General features: G+C 48.3%; 1 pseudogene; it reads left to right on the top strand.

The window, feature by feature from the left end:
* The first annotated feature begins 2,765 nt into the window (after window positions 1-2,765).
* On the top strand, window positions 2,766-22,016 carry LOC149329870 (phospholipid-transporting ATPase ABCA3-like; annotated as a pseudogene).
* The last annotated feature ends 451 nt before the right edge of the window (window positions 22,017-22,467 follow it).

Below are 22,467 nucleotides of genomic sequence, written 5' to 3'. Positions count from 1 at the left end.
CCGTGCCGCTGTAGCAGAGCTGAACCGATGCCGTTCTGTGACGCGTCTGACGTCACTTTTGTTTCTTTCTGTGGGTCAAAAATTGCGAGTAATGGTGCCTTGGTGAGCGCGTCGCATATATCTTTCCACTCTCTCTCGTGATTGGCCGTCCATTCGAATAAAACATTTTTCTTTAGAAGAGAGCGGAGAATTGGTGTTCGCAGAGCTAGGGATGGCAAGTACTTGCTGAAGTAATTTACCACCCCGAGCAACCTGTGTACTGCCTGTTTGTTTTGTGGTTTTGGCATGTTCCTTACGCTTTCAACCAGGGCCGGACTAGGGCTTATTCCTTCGCTGCTGATCACGTCGCCTAAAAATGCTCTTTTTTCGGCGCCAAACTCGCATTTTGCAACATTGAATGTCAGGCCTGCAGCTTCAGCTGCTTTTAGTGCACATCTTAGTCGTTCATCGTGCTCTTCTCTGGTTGTGCCCCAAATGAGAACGTCATCCACGTACACCCGTACTCCAGGAACACCGTCAAAGACTTCATTCAGGGCCTTTTGAAACACCTCGCTGGCGGACGCGAGCCCGAAAGGAAGCCGGAGAAAGCAGTACCGGCCGAAGGGCGTTGCGAACGTACAAAGTTTCGACGACCGCTCCTCAAGCGGGATCTGGTGAAAGCCCGCATTTGCGTCTAGACGAGAAAAGAACTTAGCTCCCGCTAACTCCGCCTCGATATCTTCCCGACGCGGCATCTGGTAGTGCTCTCTTTTCAGGCTGTCGTTGATCCTTCTCGGATCCATGCACACCCTCATTTTTCCGTCTTTCTTGCGTGTAATGACTAGTGGGCTTACCCAGTCGGTCGGGTCGCTGACCTTTCTGATGATTGCTTCTTTCTCCATTCGCTGTAGCTCAGTACGCAATGGCTCCTGTAAGGCAATGGGCACCCTCCGAGCAGCTTGAACGACGGGCACAGCGTCCTTGCGCAGCAGTATCCTGTATTCACGTTGTAAGCACCCAGTTCCTTGAAAGAGCCCAGGGTACTCCCTAGCCACTTCATGAGAAGAGGTCGAGGTGACGGTGTCCACTGTGCGGCGAAGTAGACCTAGCAGCTCGCTGGCTTGAAGTCCCAAGATGGCCTGGTGGTTTTTCTTGACTATGAAGAATTCAGTGCAAATTTTTCGTTCACCTACTTGCACCGGCGCTGAGCACGTGCCGCAGTGTTTGATGATACCACCTCCGTACGACCGCAGAACGGCACCACTGGGCTTCAGTGCACCTGCATTTAACGTCCGAAAGAGTGACATAGGTACAAGATTCGCCTGGGAGCCAGTGTCGACCTTGAACGTAACCTCCTTGCCGCCAAATTTGGCCTTCACACACCAGTCGCGGTTGCTTATGACACTGCCAATGGCTATGTCCAGAACGTCAAAATCGTCACCTTCGTGCTGTACTTCTTGAACGTGGGCATTCGCTCTGCAGCACGATGCGAAGTGGTTGGGCCTGCTGCACGAATAGCAAGTCTTGCCATAGGCAGGGCACTGTCGTGGGGCGTGAGTGCGGTCGCATCGACTGCACCTGGAAACTCGCCTCGAGAGCTGTTGTAGCTTCACTCCGGTTCTACTCGAAGAGACAGCGTTGATCTCGGACAGTTTCTTTGTTCGACTCCAGAACTCGTTCTGACGTGCTGATGTTTCTGCCGCCTTGCACAAATCTACGGCTTTTCCCAGAGTTAGCTTCTTTTCCCGCAGCATTTTTTCTCGCAGTTTTGGAGAGTTCGTGCCGAATACAATTTGGTCGCGAACCATATCGTCTGCACTTCTCCCAAAGTTGCAATTCATGGCCTGCTTTTTTAGGTCGCGAAGGAACTGTTCGAATGGCTCTGCTTCGCCTTGGATCCGTGAACGAAACACATACCGTTCGTGTACTTCGTTCTGTTGCTCGACGCAGTATTCCTCGAACTTCGCAATGACGGTGGCGTAGTCTTCTCTGTCTTCCCCGTCGGCAAACAAAAAATTATTGAACACTTCAATTGCATCCTCACCGGCCACGCTAAGGAAGAGTGCAGTTTTTGCTGCTTCTGATGCTGGCTTGCTGGCAGTGGTTTTTTCTGCTTCTGATGCTGGCTTGCTGGAACTGGACGTTGCTTGCAAAAAGAGTTCAAATTTCTGTTTGAACAACTTCCAACTTCGACCGCCGTCTCCTGTTAGACGCAGTGGTTCGGGCGGCCTTAGGCGCTCCATTTCTTGCTTCCAGCAGCACGCCGCCGGCAGCCGTTCCAGGTCCTAGGTGCAGGGGCGTTCCTTAGGCCGAGCCTTATCCCACTTCTGACACCATGTTTCGTCTCGTTGTCCAGTGAAGTGACGCATGCCAGTGTGAAGGGAACAATGCCGTGCTGTTTATTCAGCGAGCATATTTAAAGAGAAATAGTGGCAAGGGGGTTAAGAAAGAGGGGACACAATATCAAGTCAGGGCGAGGGCACAGCGCTATCTTGCGCACGCAGGTTGCGATACGATACAATAATTAGTCAAGCATTCGTTGCCTTTTTGTCAGCCTCCTCGACCGAGTTTCTTTGTATTCTGTCAAATAAACATTCATTCATTCATTCATTCATTCATTCATTCATTCATTCATTCATTCATTCATTCATTCATTCATTCATTCATTCATTCATTCAAAGTTAAATGGCTCATGCGCGGTGATGCAGCTACCTGTTAGAAGCAACAAAACTAGCATCGTCATCAATTACAGATAATTATGCTCTGATAAGGCCCAAGAACATTAGATGGCGCTGACAGTATGAAATATAATAGGTGGTGCATGAACGTCATAACGTTGGAATGCTTTTAGCACGTGATAGGCCCAGACCGGGTTTACAAATTTCCCATCTTGGAGGCATCGCCATGCGATTGCCTCCCTATTGTTTAGACTTTTATCCGGTGGTGGCACCAGTCTCTTCTGTAACCTATAATTTTCAACAATTTCCGAATAATTTTGCAGACGCTCGTCCATGTGCTGGCAGTCCGGCGCCTCCACAGCTACCCGGAAGTAGAGTCATGTTCACAGAGATAAAGAAAACGATAAGCGCAAGCACTGTGGGGCGAGAGGGACCCTCGACCACATAATCTGGGAATGCGCTAGCTCCCCAGGGGCTAACGAAAAAATAAATTGTAGAGAAACCTGGGAAGCCCTGCTGCGGAGCGAGGCCCCTGCTTCACAGCAACAAGCCATCCGCCTGGCGGAACATTGTCTAGTATGCGATGAGATGTGGTGGTGGTGGTGTGACACTTTTTTACTCGAACATCCTTTTTGTTAGGCGTTCAGTACATCCTGGGCCAAGGCGACGAGGGCACGTTGCAGTCTCAGATCCAGGGAGGCGAGCCAGATGGGCCACGGTGGGGGTGGGGGGAAAGGATAGGCGGGGGACTGGAAGGCTGCGTGGCACTGTGTAAGGCAGTGTTCTATGTCTGCATATGTGTGTGGACAGTTAGGGCACTGAGGTGTGGAAGTGTACCGGTATAGGTAAAGTTTGGCTGGTGTATGTAGGAGATTAAACTGTATTCGGCGAAGAATGCGAGCTTCACGGATCGATAAGGATGGGTGCGGTGGTGGTAAATCAGCTAAATCCAATTTTTGCTGCGCGTAGTATTCGTCGACAGTGCGTTTGTAAGCCCTGACCGCCTGCTCCGTCGGTGGGCTCGTCCATGGGGTCCCCGGCGCCCGGTGTATAGTTAAGCAGGCAAGCTGGTGAGCCAGCTCATTGCCGGGGATGCCCATGTGACCAGGGATCCACCGAAGGGTCACCGGTCGTGGACTTAATGCTAAGAGGGCGGCATCTAAGGCCGATCGAGTAGGGAAAGGGAGGGCTCTTTCATGGAAGGCACGCAGAACTGCCTGCGAGAAATGATAGAAATGATGAACATCCTCGGGAAATGATAGAGAAAGTAGTCCAAATCCCGTGTTAAGCCTGAAGTGCCCGCCAGTAGTTTGCACCGTGGCACGCGCCCTCCCTTACTGGCTACGTGAAGCCGATGAAATGAAGAACGGCTTCGTCTTGAAGGCTTGAGCGGGGCTTCTCTAAGGTGCTTATTCTCCTGCTAGAGAAGAGCGATCAGCACCAACGTTGTAGCGCAAAGTAAATGTGAAGATGTTGCCGAGAGCATAAGCGACAACGACGGCGAGATCCGAAGGTTCGTGTCCGTGAAGCAGACCAAAGGTACCCCCGACGACAAGGCCTAAAAGGACATAACCCTGATCAAACGTAAACACCGACAAGACCTCGTGGTGTGTGTTTGAGAAGCCGTGGACCGTGTCTGCAAGGTCCAGAGGGCAAGCAAAATCTTGCTTCGCCACCGAGTCATTTTAGCGGCAATTTATTGACGCATCTTTTCATTGATGACCTCTGGTTCCTCAATGACCTCTCGCTCTTTCTTGGCCATCGATGGTCGCTCCACTAACGAAGTTAGAATCCTTAGTGAACGCGTGATATACTTACTTATGAAGTTTGCCTACGCGCTTAGGCGTCGCTTATCGCATTATCCTTGATGGCTGTTTAAAATTTATGGGTTTTAGAAAACTTTGTGGCACGCGCCTACTCATCAGGTGCAGATGATCCTCCTGGACGAGCCGACGCGGAACATGGACCCACGCAGCCGGCGGGAGATGTGGGAGCTCCTCTTCAAGATCCGCCGTTACAAGGGCGTCTTCCTCACCACCAGTGACTTCTCGGAGGCCGAGGCCCTAGCCGACCGTCTCGTTGTGATCCAACACGGGGAACTTAGCTTAGTCGGCTCGCCCGAGTACATCATGAGCCAGCTCGGCATGGGATACATGGTACGCCAGACATGGTCCTTCCCACACTGTAAGCTTCTGATGGAGCGCCTCTGCTGACCACTGTTTTGACGCAGGGAGCACTGATTTCCGCGTGAAATGGCGTTGCATCGTGTTTTCAGTAAGAAGAAAACGGGAAATTTTACAGCGAAAGCTGTTATAGCTTAGTTAAGAGCCATACACAGTGGGTACAATGGCGGAGTCGATGTCGCAGTTAGGCGTAACGCGCATTATTAATGGTTCTTGAAGAAAGGAAATAAAGGAATCCTGTCGCGGCGGCAGGGGCGATACCCAGTCTTGTCTTACTGAACCCTCCGTTGGTTCTGAGGAAAGGAAAGGCGCATAACTGCCTCACTTTGAAGATGGACACAACCGCCACCTCAGAGCGCTACTGAGGCATCCACTGGCACAGTGGGCCAGTTATGCATCTTTCCTTTCCTTAGAACCAAGAGAGTCTGAACCCTCCGCTGCTTTTGAGAAAAGGAAAGGCGCATACCTGCCTCTTATTCTAGTAGAAGAATAGCGAGTTGGGCGAGTTGGTACCGGTTCATTATGCACCAACAGCGCGAAGTAGACGGGGACAACAGTGAAGACGACAAAACCAGCGCTCGTTTTGTCTTCACTGTTGTCCCCGTCGGTTTCGCGCTGTTGTTTCATAATCAATCTTATTAATGACCATATATGCATATAGCTAATGACCATATATGCAGAATTATTCTCTACTCAACATTCATAGATCCCTGGGAGTCTTCATACCACTCCTGGCGCAGTGGTGCAGCGGTTAAGCGATGCGCCACTGCCCTGCGATTGCAGGCGCTGCGACCGATGGATCTTGTGCGACTGAGGTTGCTCTTGCTGAGAACCTCTAGCGACCAATCAGTAATTTAACCGCCACCTGCCACGGTGTCCACTTTGCTGACAATCTGGTAGGCAGGTTTTGATGACGCCGCAAGGTCGCGAGACCTAGATGGCCCACCGTCCTCCCAGGTCGCTTCTAGGCATTTTGTTGCGAAAGTACCTCTACGCCCACCGTTTCGCCACCTTGAGCCGTCGCCTAGCAACCGCAGCAGCCGCCGCCGCGCTTCGCCAGATGGCGCCGCCGCCGCCGGCGCTCGCTTCGCCAGTTGTGCGTAGTAGAGGGGGGGAGGGGGTGTCGCTTCGAAGGCAAATATAGATAGTTTTCACGTCACGTCACGGGCGCCATCTTTGGGTACTGTGGCTAGCTTCCACAGTGTACGCAGGAACCGGTTTGCGATGGACGGGTTAACAAATCGCCGAGGCTCTCGCTGTGCTTTCGGGACCCAGAGATGGCGTCCACTATGCCGTCAGTGAAAACTATGTATACGGTTTGCCTCAGTGTGTCTTCTTCGTGTATAAACAATAGAGCTTAACCAAAACGCCTAACCACAAGCGAATTCTGAGCGTAGCCAGGCAGCAGTTGCTTTCGCAACACATCCAGGTTTAACCAGAGCTAAACAACTGCAATTTTTTTTCATGGATTCGCTCACTGTCAGCGACGCTGGATTTTCTGCGACACAAGCTCCTTGAAGCTATCGCGTTAAAGCGCTGAAGGAGACACGCAGCTACACAGGAAGAGATGCTGTTATTTTTTCTGTGGCTGTTCAAATTCACCTTTGCCTTTACACTGCCCTATTGCGCAGCTCTTGCTCCACAAGGGTCCCGGGTACAAGTCCAGAGGCGTGGAGACCGTGCTCCGCAAGCACCACTCAGGGGCGGAAAAGGTCGAAGACAAGCCGGGCATCGTCGTCTACCGGCTGACCGGCCGCTCCGACGCGCTGTCCACTCTGATGCGGGACCTCTTCGCCGACCTGGAAGACTCCAAGGCTAGACTGGGCGTTGCCAAGATGGGCGTCATAGTCACCACACTAGAGGACATCCTGGAAGGGTGCGTTAGAGCAATGCCACCTAGGTTACTAGGTGGTATCAGTTAGAGCCGTAACTACATTCCCACCTTCTTCTAGCTCGGACCTCAAAGGAGTGCGTCCAATAATTATAGATCCAGAAGACTGGTTTGGTTTGGTTTATGGGGTTTAACGTCCCAAAGCGACTAAGGCTATGGAGACGACGTAGTGGAGGGCTCCGGAAATTTCGACCACCTGGGGTTCTTTAACGTGCACTGACATCGCACAGTACACGGGCCTCTATAATTTCTCCTCCAAAGAAATTCAACCGCCGCGGCCGGGATTGAACCCTCGTCTTTTGGGTCAGCAGCCGAGCACCATAACCACTGAGCCACCGCGGCGGCAAGACTGAAACGACGTTTGAATTGTGGGTTGCAAATTTGCAGAAAAAAGGCTACGAGTGCTAGCTTGTGCGAGGCGGAATTCAGCTGTTGCAATTGGCTTCGAAAGCCCCTGCCCACTGCTCGCTGTCTCGGCTCTGCTGTTCCAGGAGGCGCGCAGCCTTACGGTGTTTAAGCGCAGAAAGGTACAGCGTTAGTAGGAAATTGACGTAGCTAATAAGATATAGTGTATTCTTTCTCTGTCCGGTCTATTCACACTGTATACTAAAAAAACTCTACATTATCTCCTTACGGAATGTGCCTTCATGTTGTGTCATTGATTGCTGCACTCATAGGGGTGCTTACTGACAGTGCCAATTGTGTAACTGCTGCGCTGGGTACTCAAAGCACTGTCTGATAGTATTCAGTGTAAAATACTTGAAACAGCTTGTAAATGCTATGCCTAATGCCGAGTTTCGGTTTGACCTTGGCAGACTATGCGGGACATGCAAATTTGTTAACAGATAAACAATGACTGTTTAGGTAACAGAAAGAATTCCGTTGGGGTGCGCGAGTGGAAGAGAATCTAGTGGGGAGATGGTTTTGGGAAGTTTTCTGGAATAGCCTGGCCTCAGCATCGAACAGCGCTTGTTGGACACCGGTGGGAGGGGCCATTCTCTTGAAGCCGACGTAACCTAACATTACGACGCTTACAGAAATTTCTTCAGTTTATAGAGTGCCCATAGACTTTTGCCAATGAAGTCTACAGACTGTCTATTGACAACCTATACTTATGTGACCATACACATTTAGTATACTTTTTTCTATAAACGGTCTTTACACTGCAAATATACAAAAGGAAATATCTACGGGAAGGCAATAGTTTATAAGAAGTCTATTAGAAAGTCTATAGACGATTTTAAAAGCGGATGATGAAGATACGTGATGGCCGTCATAATCTCTCCTTCACAGCATCCACGAACAACACTCACTTGGGCGCTCCAAACGCGTCGCCAACAAGCGTCTCAGCTCCTCTGCTCTTACGGTCAAAGAGGCCGTTTCTCGCTTAAGTCTGACATGAGCAGCCTGGAGTCGCGGTTAGAGCCTGAGAAGCCACGTCCAGGTGAGAGAAAATGTTCGACGCAAAACCACGCACTGTCGATGATTTGCAAAGATGTTCATATATGTTATTGCAGGGCATCGTAAGTGTGGCCAAACATTAATTAGGCTAGCCATGGTAAAACTTTGCTCGCCCAAGCATTCCCGTCATGAATTAAGCGCTCTTTAATAAGTTCTCACGTACGGTGGCGCCCCTTTTCCCTCCTGGAAATTCAGAGACCTGCATGAAGCTTTCAGAACATAGCTGCTTCTCTGAAGGAACTGTGAGGGCGGATAAGGGTTAGCCTGTATCAGCAGAGTACGAAATTTTTACGGAGACTACGTCCATTTAAATCAGATATTTTATAAGGTAGAAAAGACGAAAGAGTTAAAGCAGACTTTGGAGCTGGATTACATCACCATTCACTTCTAAACGATGACCACAGAGTCTTTTTTGGTCTTGACATCGGAAGTTCGAATCTAGTGGCGGGATAAGAAGAAAGGTTTTGTTTTATATACAGTTCTGAATGAATGAATTTTGCTGGTAAACAATTCTTTGCGTAGTCACAGGGGCCAGAGAATCTATTCTTGATAGGAACAAAAATTGGATGGAGCTTTCCTCAGAGTCCCTTCCCGGGACCAGCACGAGCGGGGCGCATGATAAGCTTGCGGGAATCCGCTCTTGGGCGTGACGTCATCGTCGTCTTTCTCCCGTACATTGCGCGGCTGCAACATTTGGACGCAGTACTGGGCGGCGGCGACATTAGGGACGCCTTGCGAGCTCTGCGACACCGGACCGTCTTCGTGGAAGTCTCGACCAGGTAGAGTCTGCAGAGTCTGTTCCACAAGAGGTTCCTGCACTGGAAGCGCGCGTCTGTTCAACGCACCCTCCGTTGGCTGCTTCCCACGGGCCTGTTGCTCTTGGGCGGATACTGTGAGAGATCCATGTTGTACGGCACCCCCAGGCATGACGCGACACTCACCTACGGCGTCCACAACATCGTCGCCGGCGCCGTCGGATTCTGTGGTGCCAAGGGCGGACGCTTCCAGGTGAGCGTTGCAGATGATCATCCAGAAACTCTTGATAGCACGAAATGGTCAATGTGCAAGAGGGAAGCCTCAGTCCGCCCAACCGGTCCTTGGACTGGTCCCCTGTTTTTGGGAGTAAAATTACGAGGAACTTTAGCGGCTAAAGTGCTGAAAGGCGAAAGCCTGAGTGCTGCATTCTGCTACGCGATTGTTCACTTCACATTTTGTTGGTGCATTAATTAACTGCCAATTAATGACGCTTAAGCTTCGCCTTTAGGAGTGGAACGCGACAGCGTGTTGTAGCGCTGCCACGGAGTCCATTGAACGCGACCACCCGTTCGGCGCGATGCCTTGACCTTTGAACGCAACGCTTTTTATGGAAAGGAAATGGCGCAGTAATTCTCTGTCGTCTCGGTGGACACCTGAGCCGCACTGTACAGGAAGGGAGGAAGTGGAGGGAAAGAAGAAAGAGGGGCCGTAATGAAGAAAATGAATATTGTATTTGAAGAAAGGAAATTACGCATTAACTGTCTCGCATATCTCAGTAGACACTAGTCGAAAATTGTATTTGACGAAAGAAAGTTGCGAGGTAACTGTCTCACATATTTCGGTGGACACCCGTCAAAATTCGCGCGTGGTGACATCACGACAATTTGGACCAATCTGAAACGCGGACAAATACGCCTTGCTCGTCAGTAAATTGGTTTTTGAGGAAAGGAAATGTATCTGTCTCGCATATCTCGGTGGACACCTGAACCTCGCCGTAACGGGAAGGGAGGAAGATGGGAGTGAACGAAGACACCGTGTTCATTATAGACGCACCTTTGTTCATTCCAAACCATCGAGCTCGCATGACGAAGTGGTAGCGTGCTCGACTCGCACTCCGGAGACCGGGGTTCGATTCCCAAGCTCGGGCAATTTCTTACTCGGTTTTATTTATTTATCTGGTCTAACTAGAAAGGTTGATTGGACTGATTGGTTAAGTAAGCAATTAACTAAACTCAAACTTACTTGGAGCATCACTATACGATCCCTTTAATTGGTTGCATGGTTAGTACCCAAAGTACAATTGGCCCCGTTTGAAATTCGCGCACTATGACGTTACGACCGTTTCGACCAACTGAAAAGCGTGACATTTTCTGTCAACAGCTCCTGCTTACAACGATGAGGCATTAAAGGCTTCCGCCTTAATAAAAGAGATCACCACCACCTCAGTCCGCCAGCCAACGTTCCGACAGGTGGACCTGTCTTCGTTGGGGCCCAAGAGAGGACTAGTCCTCAACGTTTTCTAGCCGACTCAAGCTTACCTCCGGCACATTCATTACACACCCTCTGCCCCTACTTTACCGTATACTCTCAGGAGCTGTCACCGCACCTAGATTTCAGACCTCGGCATTTTACTCCATCTCTGCAGTAAACCGACGAGCACAACGCGGCGGACTGCATAAGCGGGCTCTCTCTCACGCAATCACAAGCCAACCACATGGGCCTGTACCCTGTCTCATTATACAGAACCGGACACAAATAGACCAGCACGATAAACCATACGAGTGTACATGACATATCCAGGGCCCGCTTGCACAAAACCCTTTAGTCCAGACTTACTCTAATCTCCAGGCTCAATAGAAATTCAGTGCAGTCTTAATTTTCCCTAGCAGTTAAGTCGCTTGCACGAAAGGAACTAGACTAGAACAAGACAGGAAATCAAGATTTGAATAAGGCTGGAACCAAGGCTGCATTCTAGCAGCCTTATAAATTGGATTGAACTGCTTTCTTTTCATGAGAGCATCACCTGTTTTCAATGAAGTGCAGAGAAAAAAGCTTTTACATTGGCATCACTGCTGGTCGTGCATGCTTACGGTGTTTATTGATGACGCGTGCCAAGGACCAGATTCATGGGGTGGTTACGCCATAGGTAAAGTCTCCCTTCAGAAAATAGGCTCCGGGATTTTTTGATGGACACTTATTTAATCTGCGCCATGCATGCTTACTGCTGGAGAAGAACCGAAACTGGGCGAGTTGGTGCAGCTTACTGCTGGCTCGCGAAAAACGATGGTTGAAATCTACATCGAGGTGTCGTGTATCGGAGGTTGTGACCGAGTAACTGGTGCGCGCACAAGAACAGTGTTATTTCCAGTGCAACCTTCGGCAAGGCGGTTCGTATCGCAAAGCAAAAGTCGTCACAAGCACAGAGCCACATGTTCCTCTTACGTCGTCTCTGCAGCAATTCATGGCCCAGAGCATGTGTCCAGTGCTAGAGGAGAACGGCGTGCGGTTGGAGACCATCGACCTAACTAATGTTGCTCCCCAGCTGCTCTCCATGGCGGACAGGGACGTCTACAGCTACGTTCTGCGCTACCAGATTGGCGCGGTATCGAGTGAATCGGCGTCCGTGTACGTAAGACGTTCTTTCTGGACAGAGAAAACATTTATATATGGCGTGATAGATGTCTTAATTAGTATAACTTGTACCTGCTAACAATGCAGCGCGTGCTGGCCTGCCACCGACGTATACAGTGCCGTTCTCATTTAAAGGAAACACTTAATTTGTACTATAGGAAATATCTCTGCATTTTTACACTCATTCGTTGTAAGATCTCCTCATGCGACTCTGTGAGCGAACATGTATTAAAGAAAATTCAAGGGGGGCACTTTGATGACCTAAAGTGCGATGAGGCGAAAGCCTTTAGCGCGGTGTCGCTGCTTGTGTCGCTGATGTGTGGTTAAGATGTTAAGTACAGAATTGTTTGTGACCCTTAAATGCTGGAGACACTGGAGGGCGTTTGGGAGGCATCCGTATGATTTATTTATTTATTTATTTATTTATTTATTTATTTATTTATTTATTTATTTATTTATTTATTTATTTATTTATTTATTTATTTATTTATTTATTTATTTATTTATTTATTTATTTATTTATTTATTTATTTATTTATTTATTTATTTATTTATTTATTTATTTATTTATTTATTTATTTCTACCTCAAAGGCCCCATTGAAGGGGTATTACATGAGGAGGTGGAATACTCAGCAGAATATTTCTTCGATGGATGATTTGAATGATGATGAGTTGGTCAGATCCACGATGGCGTTTGGCAGGTCATTCCAGTCCCTTGCTGTATGAACAAAAAATGATGACAGATGCGCAGAAGTGCGGGCAGGGGGAGGACAGACGGCCTTCCTGTGGTTTGTGCCTCCTTCCAACACTCTCCAGCGCCCCAGACAAGGAGAACTACATATGCGTTGGCAGGAAGTAGCGTAGCCATTAGCACGCTCAGCTGCGAAGCGGAAGGATGGTGGTTCGAATCCCATCGTGCACAAATATTTGTTTTGTGGTCTGACTAGAAGAAGCGTGACACCTTTGCTGACAACCTTCTGCTGACAATCTTCTGTCGACAACGATGAGGCATTAAAGGTTTTCGCCTTAATAAATATTACTGACCTGTACCTTATCTGAAGTCTTCGCTTTATTCAGTGCTGAACTAACGTTCCTGTTCTCCCTCTAAGTGTGAGCCTTACTGTGGGTACAAAATACTTGGAGCTTAGTATATATGGTTCACTGACAATGCAGGATCACACTTTGGTTCAACGGACAGAACCCGCACTCGGCGTTGCTGGCCTTGAACCTTCTGCACACGGCACTCCTGCGCAACCTGACCGGACACAAGACCGCCGCCATTCGGTTCACGAATGCCCCGGACACCTTTCAGGCACGATGCCACGAACGCAGTCAAAGACGAATGCGAAAGTGATTGAGTAGCATGGCCCGTATTACACGAACTACCTAGTTGTGTAGCGCTCGTGTTATATAGGCAGCCTTCCTATCTTATGCGAAGTTTTTACGATATTTATTCATTTGTGGATACCGTAAGCCTTGCCTTGGCAAGGACAAAACGGAGATAAAAGCATGCGCACGCACTATTATACGTTGTACGTAAAATACATGAACTGTCACTACATGTGACCTCAATAATACGCGACTTCGATATTTCCTCTTGATATAATACACTATCAGATAGTACAGGTATAAATAGCATTAAGCAGGGAAATTACGACACTTGATAAGAGCGATAAGTCCGCAAAAATAATTAATACTCCGGCTCATACGCTCCAATATTTAAAGGTTTAAATAAAGGTTTAAAGGTATTCAGCGCACTTTACTCGTTTGGTTTCTGCTTTGGCTAGGGTGGATGAATTAATTTTAAACAATGCAGCCTTTATTTTGAATTGTGCAAGTGATGTCGTTGTTGTTTTTTTCATTTCTGAGATGTAGCATTTCAGCTGGTCTCTCTGGAGTTTTTCTTGATTTGAAAATAAACTTTTTCTCTGCATTGCCCTGTTCTGCACCAAAGCTGAGTTTAGCTAAACTTAAGCCAGCTGGAACATGATTTCATACTATGTGATAAATGAAGTATACAATTGTTATTTGCTGTAGACAGTGTGCACATCGTCAAAAAGTTTGGGAAAGTTAAAGATCATACATCACACATGATTTGCACACCAAATAGCGGGTAACAGGAAATATGCCTCGCCCTGAATACACTAACAAACTTTCGTAAGAAATGTATCAATAATTTCCACATCCACACATTTACTCGCAAACCACTTGCACTGTTTAGTAGCCAAATGAAAAAAGGAAATTTAAGTGTGTCACAAAGGGATAAAAATGATCCGACACATTATTGGTGAGTTAATCCTGGACGGCAGTTTACGCTCGTCTAGTAATAATAGTGGTAGTAACAATCAATCAACATCCCGACTGTCGGTCTTGGTGCTGATGCACTAATAACAAGGCAGCCAAACCAAAGAAACACAAAAAGCAATAACTGCGTCTATATGGCGCGTGCACGAAAAGGCGATGTCACTATATAACAGCCGTTCTGAGAAAAGTAATAGGCGTTGTGGCGGTGGGGATGGGGGATGGTAGTGTTTGATTAAAAAAAAACAAGGAAGAAAAAAATGTTGCCGGCCGCTGCAGTTGCTATTTAACATCTTAAGCACACGAGCTGCAGCCGGCGAAGGTGAAAGAGAAAGCGAGAGGATAGCGAGTAGTAGTGTAAAGGGGAGCAATACAATAGCAAGAAAGGACGGGGGACAGAAAGGGACACATCACAGCACACAACACACCACAACACAACACAACACAACACAAAACAAAACGCAACGCAACACAACACAACACACAACACAACGCAACGCAACCGCACCGCACCCTGTCTTTCCACTGGCCACTGTCTTTCGTCTGGCCACCTGATTGTGAGCAAACTGCCCACCGTGGCAGCTGGCGGTTAAATTATTGGTCGCGAGAGGTTGCTCTGCAAGAACAATACGTATCTTGCAAGCACCACCGGTGGCAGTATCTGCCATCGCAGGGCAGTGGCACATCCCGTAACCGCTTCACCACTGCTCCGGGAGTGGTATGAGGACTCCCTGGGATCTGTGAATGTATGTAAAGAATGATCAATTCCGTCTATAGGCGCATTATCTCATTACCGCTATCGCGTCATATTGGTAAGGCGGAGCGTAAGTCCGATTTCGACGATCTTTGTCTGAAGCCTCCTTGACCTTGAAAACCGAGGCTCTAACGGAAACCGAAGTGAAAACCGAAGAGCTGGCGAACCTAATTCGCATTTTACCTAACCACGACAAATTGTGCAGCATTTCTTGCCCTGCTTTTCTGGGTGGGCATTTGAAGAACGCTTTGAAGGCAGGAATGAAGAAGGTTAATGGGACTTGATAAGTGTAGGTACTTACTGAGTACGGTCTGTGATGCGTTAAAGTTGCTTCTGAAGATGGCGCTATAGAGATCAACCTTAGCTATGAACCAATTAGCCCATACCAAAGTACTTCCTGACGCGTTCCACTTGTTGCGACAACAGTGAAGTCTCAGCCCATCATACACCTGCGTAACAGAGACGCCCCTGAAGACGTTTTTGGTCGTGGTCAACGGGAGTGTGGTGACCGTGGCGTGCTTTGACGCAGGCCGAGGAGACCGCGGGCGTACTGCTGAGCTTCTTCCGCGAGTTCGAGCTGGGCGGCCCTCGGAGCCAGAATGCCGGATACGTGGTGCACGTGGTGTTGGTGCGCGTGCTGTGCGCAGTGTTCGTGCCCACCGCGCTGTGCTACCACGCGGCCCACTTTGTGGTCGTAGTGCTGGGCGAGCGCGTGTCGGGCGCCAAGCACCAGCAGCTCATGACGGGCATCGGCGGCACCCTCTTCTGGCTGGGCCACTTCCTCTTCGACGGCTGCCGCGGAGTGCTGCACGCGTTCGCCTTCACCGCTGCCACAGCTTCCTTCCGCCCCTTCCTCAGCTGGATCTTCATCCGTGAGCCGCGACTTAGTTTTCACAGCGAGAGCTGTTATTTGCACGTTAGGCGAAATCGCGTTGTCGTCGTCGTCGTCCGCGCCCTCCTCATCTTTCTCCTCTCCTTCCTGCTCTCTCTCTTACGCCCTTTTCGCTCACTGGGCTTCTAGTGCAGGACACCCGCCTTATATGGATGTATACGCGAACATGCATGGCTGCGGTTGATGTACGCGTGTCCTGCATCTAGCATCACACATCTTGACTATTAGTGTACACTATTACTCCAAATCTAAACATGTCATTCAGTTAACTTTAACCCTTTCCACTAACTCGAGTGCAGCGGCATAAACACTAAAAGTACTAGGAGACCCCAACCCGGAGTTAAGAAACGACCGTACTGGCACCAACATTCCGCGTTAACCAATCTTATGTGGTATTCCACATTACTACATGACTAAACGTCCGGCAATTTTTTTTGCTTGTACTTTTATTAGCTTTTATGCACTGTCTTGAAGAGCCTTTACAAGCTTCGTTTTCGCTCTTTCTTCGTTTTAGGTGCCATATTTGTCGTCTTCGTGTTGTATACTTTCGTGGCCATCAGTTTGGCCTACTTGTTCTCATTTTGGTTCGACAACGCATCCAACGCCTTCTACACGATAGCCACCATGTACCTCGTCGGAGGTGAGTTATTCTTGTCCAAGTACCATCTCGAAACGCCACTGAGACATCCACGTCCACAAAAAAGCGTCGCATTTTCCAAAAGTTCATAACGAGAACACTGTGGTCGGTGGTTTATGTGAGACTGTGCATGCCAGAATAGTGTCCAGGCCATTTGGTTTAACGGCATGTTATGTAACGGTCCAATTGGATAGAAATCATTGAAGTTTCTTGGATTAGGGTCGAGCCCAGTCGAAAAGAACAGAATATTCTTTGTCGTCGCAACAATTTTTTGTAGTATTTTTGGCCATTAACTTTTTTTGGAGTGATGCCATTTTTTTTCTATAGTAAGGTGCTTTCCGTTTTACAGAACTACAGAAACGTACTACAGGAAAATACTATAATGCTATATCAAAATATCCCGCTATGGCAGAACAAAAATCATTTTGTCGTACTTTGGGCACGATTCTGTCATTCTTTTCAAATGAGAATGAACTGAATTTAAGAGTACGCAGTCGCACAAATCAGGTGGTGATGATGAAATTTTTCAATGGCGAAAGGGCTGCTTTGGCCGAAGAGCGCACAGTAGAAGGTATTTTTCTATAACGTGAGGTGGAGACCAAATGCCTGTTTCTAAGCATTTTACCTGTTTCCAAGCACAGAGTCTGCAGTCATTTTGCTGCGCTGGTCCGCGCTTCAGCGCATTACACACTATCACGTAGTGGACCCAGTCTATCCTTTTTTAGTTTTTTATGACTAGGCTTCAAGGTAATACCAGACGCGCCCTTTTGAGGTTTTTTTTTCTTCCTCCACATCTTTACGACATTGGCATAGGCGGTGGCGCCAGCTTTCTCCCTATAGGTAATGTCGAAAACTTCTATGACCACGTCGATTGGCCAGGAGTACTGGGTTCCCTGTTTTCCACTGCCACGGACCTGTACCTGTTCTCGCCGAGCGCGCAGGCCGGGATTCGGGGCCTCATAACGCTGCCTGTTCGCTGGGTGCCCACCTACCCCGTCACCAGAGGCATCGTGAGTGTGCATGTTCTGCAATGAGCGAGGATTTCTCGCCGTTTTGCTTCTTGTTCGTCGCAATCCATGGCGAAATCAGTAGTGCGCATCTAAGCGAAGAAAAACGCGGGCGAAAAGTGTTATAACTGGCACAGAGAGGCAATAATCACAACGATTGCGCGTATCATGACTGTCATCATCATCATCAGCCTGACTACGTCCACTGCAGGGCAAAGGCCTCTCCCATGTCTCTCCAATTAACCCTGTCCTTTACCAGCTGCGGCCACTCTATTCCCGCAGACTTCTGAATCTCATCCGCCCACCTAACTTTCTGTAGCCCCATGATACGCTTGCCCTCTCTTGGAATCTACTCCATTACTCTTAAGGGCCAGTGGTTACTTTGCATTTACATTACATGACCTGCCCAAGCCCATTCCTTCACGCGGCCCAAGCCGCGTTTGTTCCCTCACCCACCCACGTATATGTGCTGCCCGAAGAGGATACTGCATGGCAAGGTAGGCTTGGGTCCTCAGAAACATATGGACGAGCTGGCTTTGGCTGTGGGGTGTCATATATGCCGGAGAGGCTTTGGCCCCGAAAGGCATGTTTACGGGCAGACTTTTGCTCTGAAGGTCACGTGGACAGGGCAGCGTGGTCCCTGAATCACATGTGGCCAGGGCAGGCGTGATCCATGACGGACATGGGGACAGGGCTACGGGCCCTGAAGAACATGTGGTCAGGGCAACTTGGTTCCCAAATGACCTGTAGATAGCCACTCCCTTGGCGCACGCATGTGGTCGAGATGATGTGCGTCTATCTTTGCTTGGAGGCCAAGAATCTGACTTTCTCTTTCATTCAAATTTCTTGGTACTGATTTAAAATCGATTGAATATTTATTCAGAAAACTGCCACGGTCCTATGCCAACGAGCTAACTACTTGCAGTATAATGAGCGCTTTACAAGTTTAGTGAGGTGCCGGTCTGGTTTTGCGCACGAAATAGCATTCATAAGTTAATTGGTTTCAAATTGGATAGCTTCAGGTTGACCAGACGAGTCATTGCGTCAGTTTTTAGCTGCTAACCTAAGCATGTGAATATTTCGAAATTTGTTATCTGTCTAACAACTTTGTGATCGACTGCAAGAGGTGTGGTTCCCGATCTGTTGAGGAATCACTTGTATGGAGAGCTACTGATGCACAGCAATATTTGAAGCCTTGGTCATCAGTAACAAAAAGGGCATGTAAGTGCTCCAGTGTAGCAACAATAGGATCGTTAGAAAAGAAAAACAAACAAGATTTCACTGATTACTTGGTTGTTTTTGTATTTTTCTCTTTTCTTTCTTGCGTTGTTTGCACGTGCGAAGAGGAAGAACGGAAGAAACTTTTTCTATGTGACCTGAATGAGACCGGTCACGGATAAGGACGAGAAACAGCGAGCTACTATCAACTTCTCTATTACAGCGCTTTGTCTGATGTCATTCTCCATGTAGTCTTTTTGGCCAGCATCACAAGCGGTGACTCCTGCCTCCCCGGCATATTGTCAAAGGGTTGGGGGAATGCCATTTATTTATTTATTTATTTATTTATTTATTTATTTATTTATTTATTTATTTATTTATTTATGAATACTGCGATCTTGTACATAAGACATAGCAGGTGGGAAAAATGTGTTAAGATACAAAAATACAGACGCATACGAACAAACCAGAATTGCACATAGAAAATGAGCAAAAAAATACCGCGGCAAGGTCATCAACAACAATCATTTAAAGTGCTCTTCAAACAAATGCAATGATCTCTGCCTGACAACATCATCTGTGAGGTTATTCCGGAAAAGAAGAATATTTAAAACAATTAACTCGAGAATTTAATAGCGATTTCTAGGTTGGTACCCCGAGGAATAAGCAAGGATATTAGAGGCGTCAGCTTTGAAATTATTATTAATTAACTGAAAGAAAAATTTTAAGCGACATATGTGATTTATGCAAACAAGGGAAGGGGAATGAGGGGCTCGTTATAAATATGACAGAAGCCAACAGCCACAGAAACCAAGGGGCACACGGGATTTTTTAAAATTTATTTATTTAATTTGTGGTGTTGATAAATTTAGAATATTACTGAATATGTTATCGCTTAATGCTAATTGATTGTTTTTTTGTTTTTTCTTCTGCTTTTCTAATCAATTAGCATTAAGAGGTCGTGGGTTCGGATCCCACCGGCGGCATGTGGTTGTTTTTTCTTCTGCTTTTCTAATCAATTAGCATTAAGCGATAACATATTCAGTAATATTCTAAATTTATCAACACCACAAATTAAATAAATAAATTAAAAAAATCCCCTGTGCCCCTTGGTTTCTGTGGCTGTTGGCTTCTGTCATATGTGATTTCTGTTAGGAATAGAGGGTAAGGCGCTTTTTTTGAAGAAATTACTGACTGATGCTCGCCCGTAAGTGTTATATATAAACCTTACTGCTTTTTGGATAATAAAAGTTATTTCCTCCCTCCGCTTGGACTTTACAAAACTAAGCGCTGGATCCGCTCGAATCATGCAGCATTGACTATAGCCGCTTTAGCAGCCCTGCAGACTGCTCTCATACCACCGTCGTTCTGTAGGCAATGAGTTATTAAAGTCATAGCATTAGAAGCCTTATCGGAAAGATATGCCGTTTCAAGATAAATTCGCTGATTGGCTGGAGGGAAGTTACAACACCAGACCGGAACATTCCCATTGGCTCTTTAGCTCGAGGAAGTGGCGTCACCAAGCCGGTGAATTCCCATTGGCTATAATGAAGGGACGTCACCAGACGGGAGCATTCCCATTGAATAAAAACAAGTAACGTAACTAGTGCGGAGGTGACGTCACTTCCGGTGAAGACATCTACAGCTGCTAATTAGGTCTTCATGTGACTTTTTTTCATGTATGTGTGCGGATAGATAGTTGTAGCTAGTCAGCGATGCTCGTCATGTGTCCTCTCTATGAAACCAGTTTATTGTGCTCTTCTGCTTCTTTCCTGCGGCACCTTTCATTGCTTTGCAGACCAAGCTCATCCTGCTCAGGAAGGAGAACCTCATCTGCTCAGCAGACGGCCTCTCGCTGAAGCAGTACTGCCGAGTAGACTTCGTGCGCTTCACGCAGAGGCTGGAGGAATGCTGCCCGCCGCTCAAGAACGCTCGTGCGTATTTTGCTGGCGTGCGTCATTCGTGGACGCTGTGTAATGTTACGTTTTCCCTGGTGTCAGAGCTTTAGTTGTGGCCAAACACCAACAAATATACCGAAACAGCACTTGGTCCATAACCATCCTAAGTTATACTTATTGGCGTGAGTTCAACGAGGCAGGTTGCCATAATTTATATAGCCGCAATGTTGCTGTTCCTCTTGCATTCGGTTCTTTCCTATTCGTTTCAGACCAGTTAGTCGAGTTCAGCTGTACTCAGTTCAGTCAAATCATTTGATTCCGATCTTGTAGGTCAACTGATTTGTTCAGTTGGAGATGAAGAGTCAGGTGTCAAAAGTCCTCACAATATGGCTAATGTAGCTTCCTGTAGATTCTGTACAGCTGAACGCAACCCTACCCACTGAGCCGGATTGTTCTATAACCTCGCGGTGCGAATAAATTATTAACACTGATCCCTGCAGATTCCGTCGACCAGCTACAGCCCTTCGGCGTGGGCCTGAATACGGGCTTTTACGAAATGTTTTCCCTGATGCTCGAGGGCGGATTCTGCTTTGTCCTGGTCAGCTTCCTCGATTCCGAGCTGTTGCAGCGCCTCTGGTCGCGTTTTGGGACCAGCGAACCCACCGCCCCAAGCAAACCGTTCCCGGACTCTTCGGATGACGAAGACGTCATGAAAGAGAGGCAGCAGGTAGAGAACATCTACAACAAGCGCGACTTCGAACAACACGGGCTGCTCGTGAGACGTTTGAGCAAGACGCACGGCTTCTTTCGACCCCGCCTCGCGATCGACAACATCAGCTTCTCAGTGCCAAACCGCGAGTGTCTCGGCTTCGTTGGCGTCCTGGGAACCGGCAAGTCCACCCTGCTCGGCGTTCTCGGCGGCGAGTTGTTCCCGACGTCCGGGGACGCCTACATGGGTCCCATGTCCCTCACCCTCCACTACCGACAGTGGCTACACAACGTCGGCTATGTTCCGTTTGCCGGGGGTCTCCTGGAGGCGCTAACGGGCAGAGAGATGATCTGCCTGCTTGCCGTGCTTCGCGGAGTCCAGGACGCGCCACGGATCACGAGGTCTCTTCTGCGCATCGTTGACCTCGCCGAACCGGATGCGGCCATCGGGTCGTACGCCGTGGGCGCCAGGATTCAGCTGTCCCTGGCCCTGGCGCTGATGGCCTTCCCCAGGCTATACCTCCTGGACCTTCCGGACTTGGACACGCAGACGCACTCGGTGGTACGACGGGTGCTGGAATCCCTTCGGCAGTTCAGCACCGTGGTATTGGCGTGCGAGCATCTTCACCACTACGAGAGCGCCTGCGACCGTATCGCCATCATTGCGGCCGGTCGCATCGAATGCATTGGCTCGGTGAAGGAACTCAGTGACAGGTACTGCCGCGGCACCACGATCACCGTGTACACGTTCCCCGACCGCAAGTCTGACCTGCAGCACGAGCGTCTTATCGTACTGGACATGGTGGACCACTTCCCGACGTGCACGCTGGTGCGATGCTACGAGGGCCTGCTGGAATTTCGAATTTTTGAGCCACTGGCCAACCTGTGCGAGACGTTCGACCGCCTACTATTCCTCAAGCGGAAGCACAAGTTTCACTTTTTTTACGTCAGTGACACCACACTGGACCAGATATTTGCCAGCGTCGGCCGCAAGCATGTTGGTCTTAAAGGCAGTGACTAAGACGACTGCTTAGCATGGCGGCCGGAATAATGGTTATCATCCCTATACATAATCGCAATGGGGGTGTTTACGAAACAGTGAAGATAGGACGATGTTTGGAAGTTTATATTTATTCATTTTCCAGATGAGCATTGGAGTTCTTTAATTAACGGCGTGCGCAATCTCTCTTTGGGTGGTCGCGCTATGTCAAAAGTTTAGAGCCCAGGGGGTTTGTTCTAAGCCTCGCAGTGGGACTCCTGAAGCATTCGTGGCAGCCATACCCATTGGAGGAGGCAGGACCAGAAGTCTTCTTACCTTCAGCAAATTTGAAGCGCTGGGGATGCATTACGAACCAGACAGTGTGCTTCAGAAGCAAACCCCCTGGGCTCCAAACTTTTGACAAAGGCTGTACGTATATATGTCTATTAACGAGGCGTCCTTTACTGAATCCCTTAAGCGCCGAAGTTGAGGA

Source organism: Amblyomma mixtum, chromosome 9, assembly GCF_055824585.1.
Source record: "Amblyomma mixtum isolate Tamu chromosome 9, ASM5582458v1, whole genome shotgun sequence".
Classification (NCBI taxonomy): Eukaryota; Metazoa; Arthropoda; class Arachnida; order Ixodida; family Ixodidae; genus Amblyomma; species Amblyomma mixtum.
Note: the sequence above shows the minus strand (reverse complement) of the source record. Positions and strands in the feature narration are given on the sequence as shown.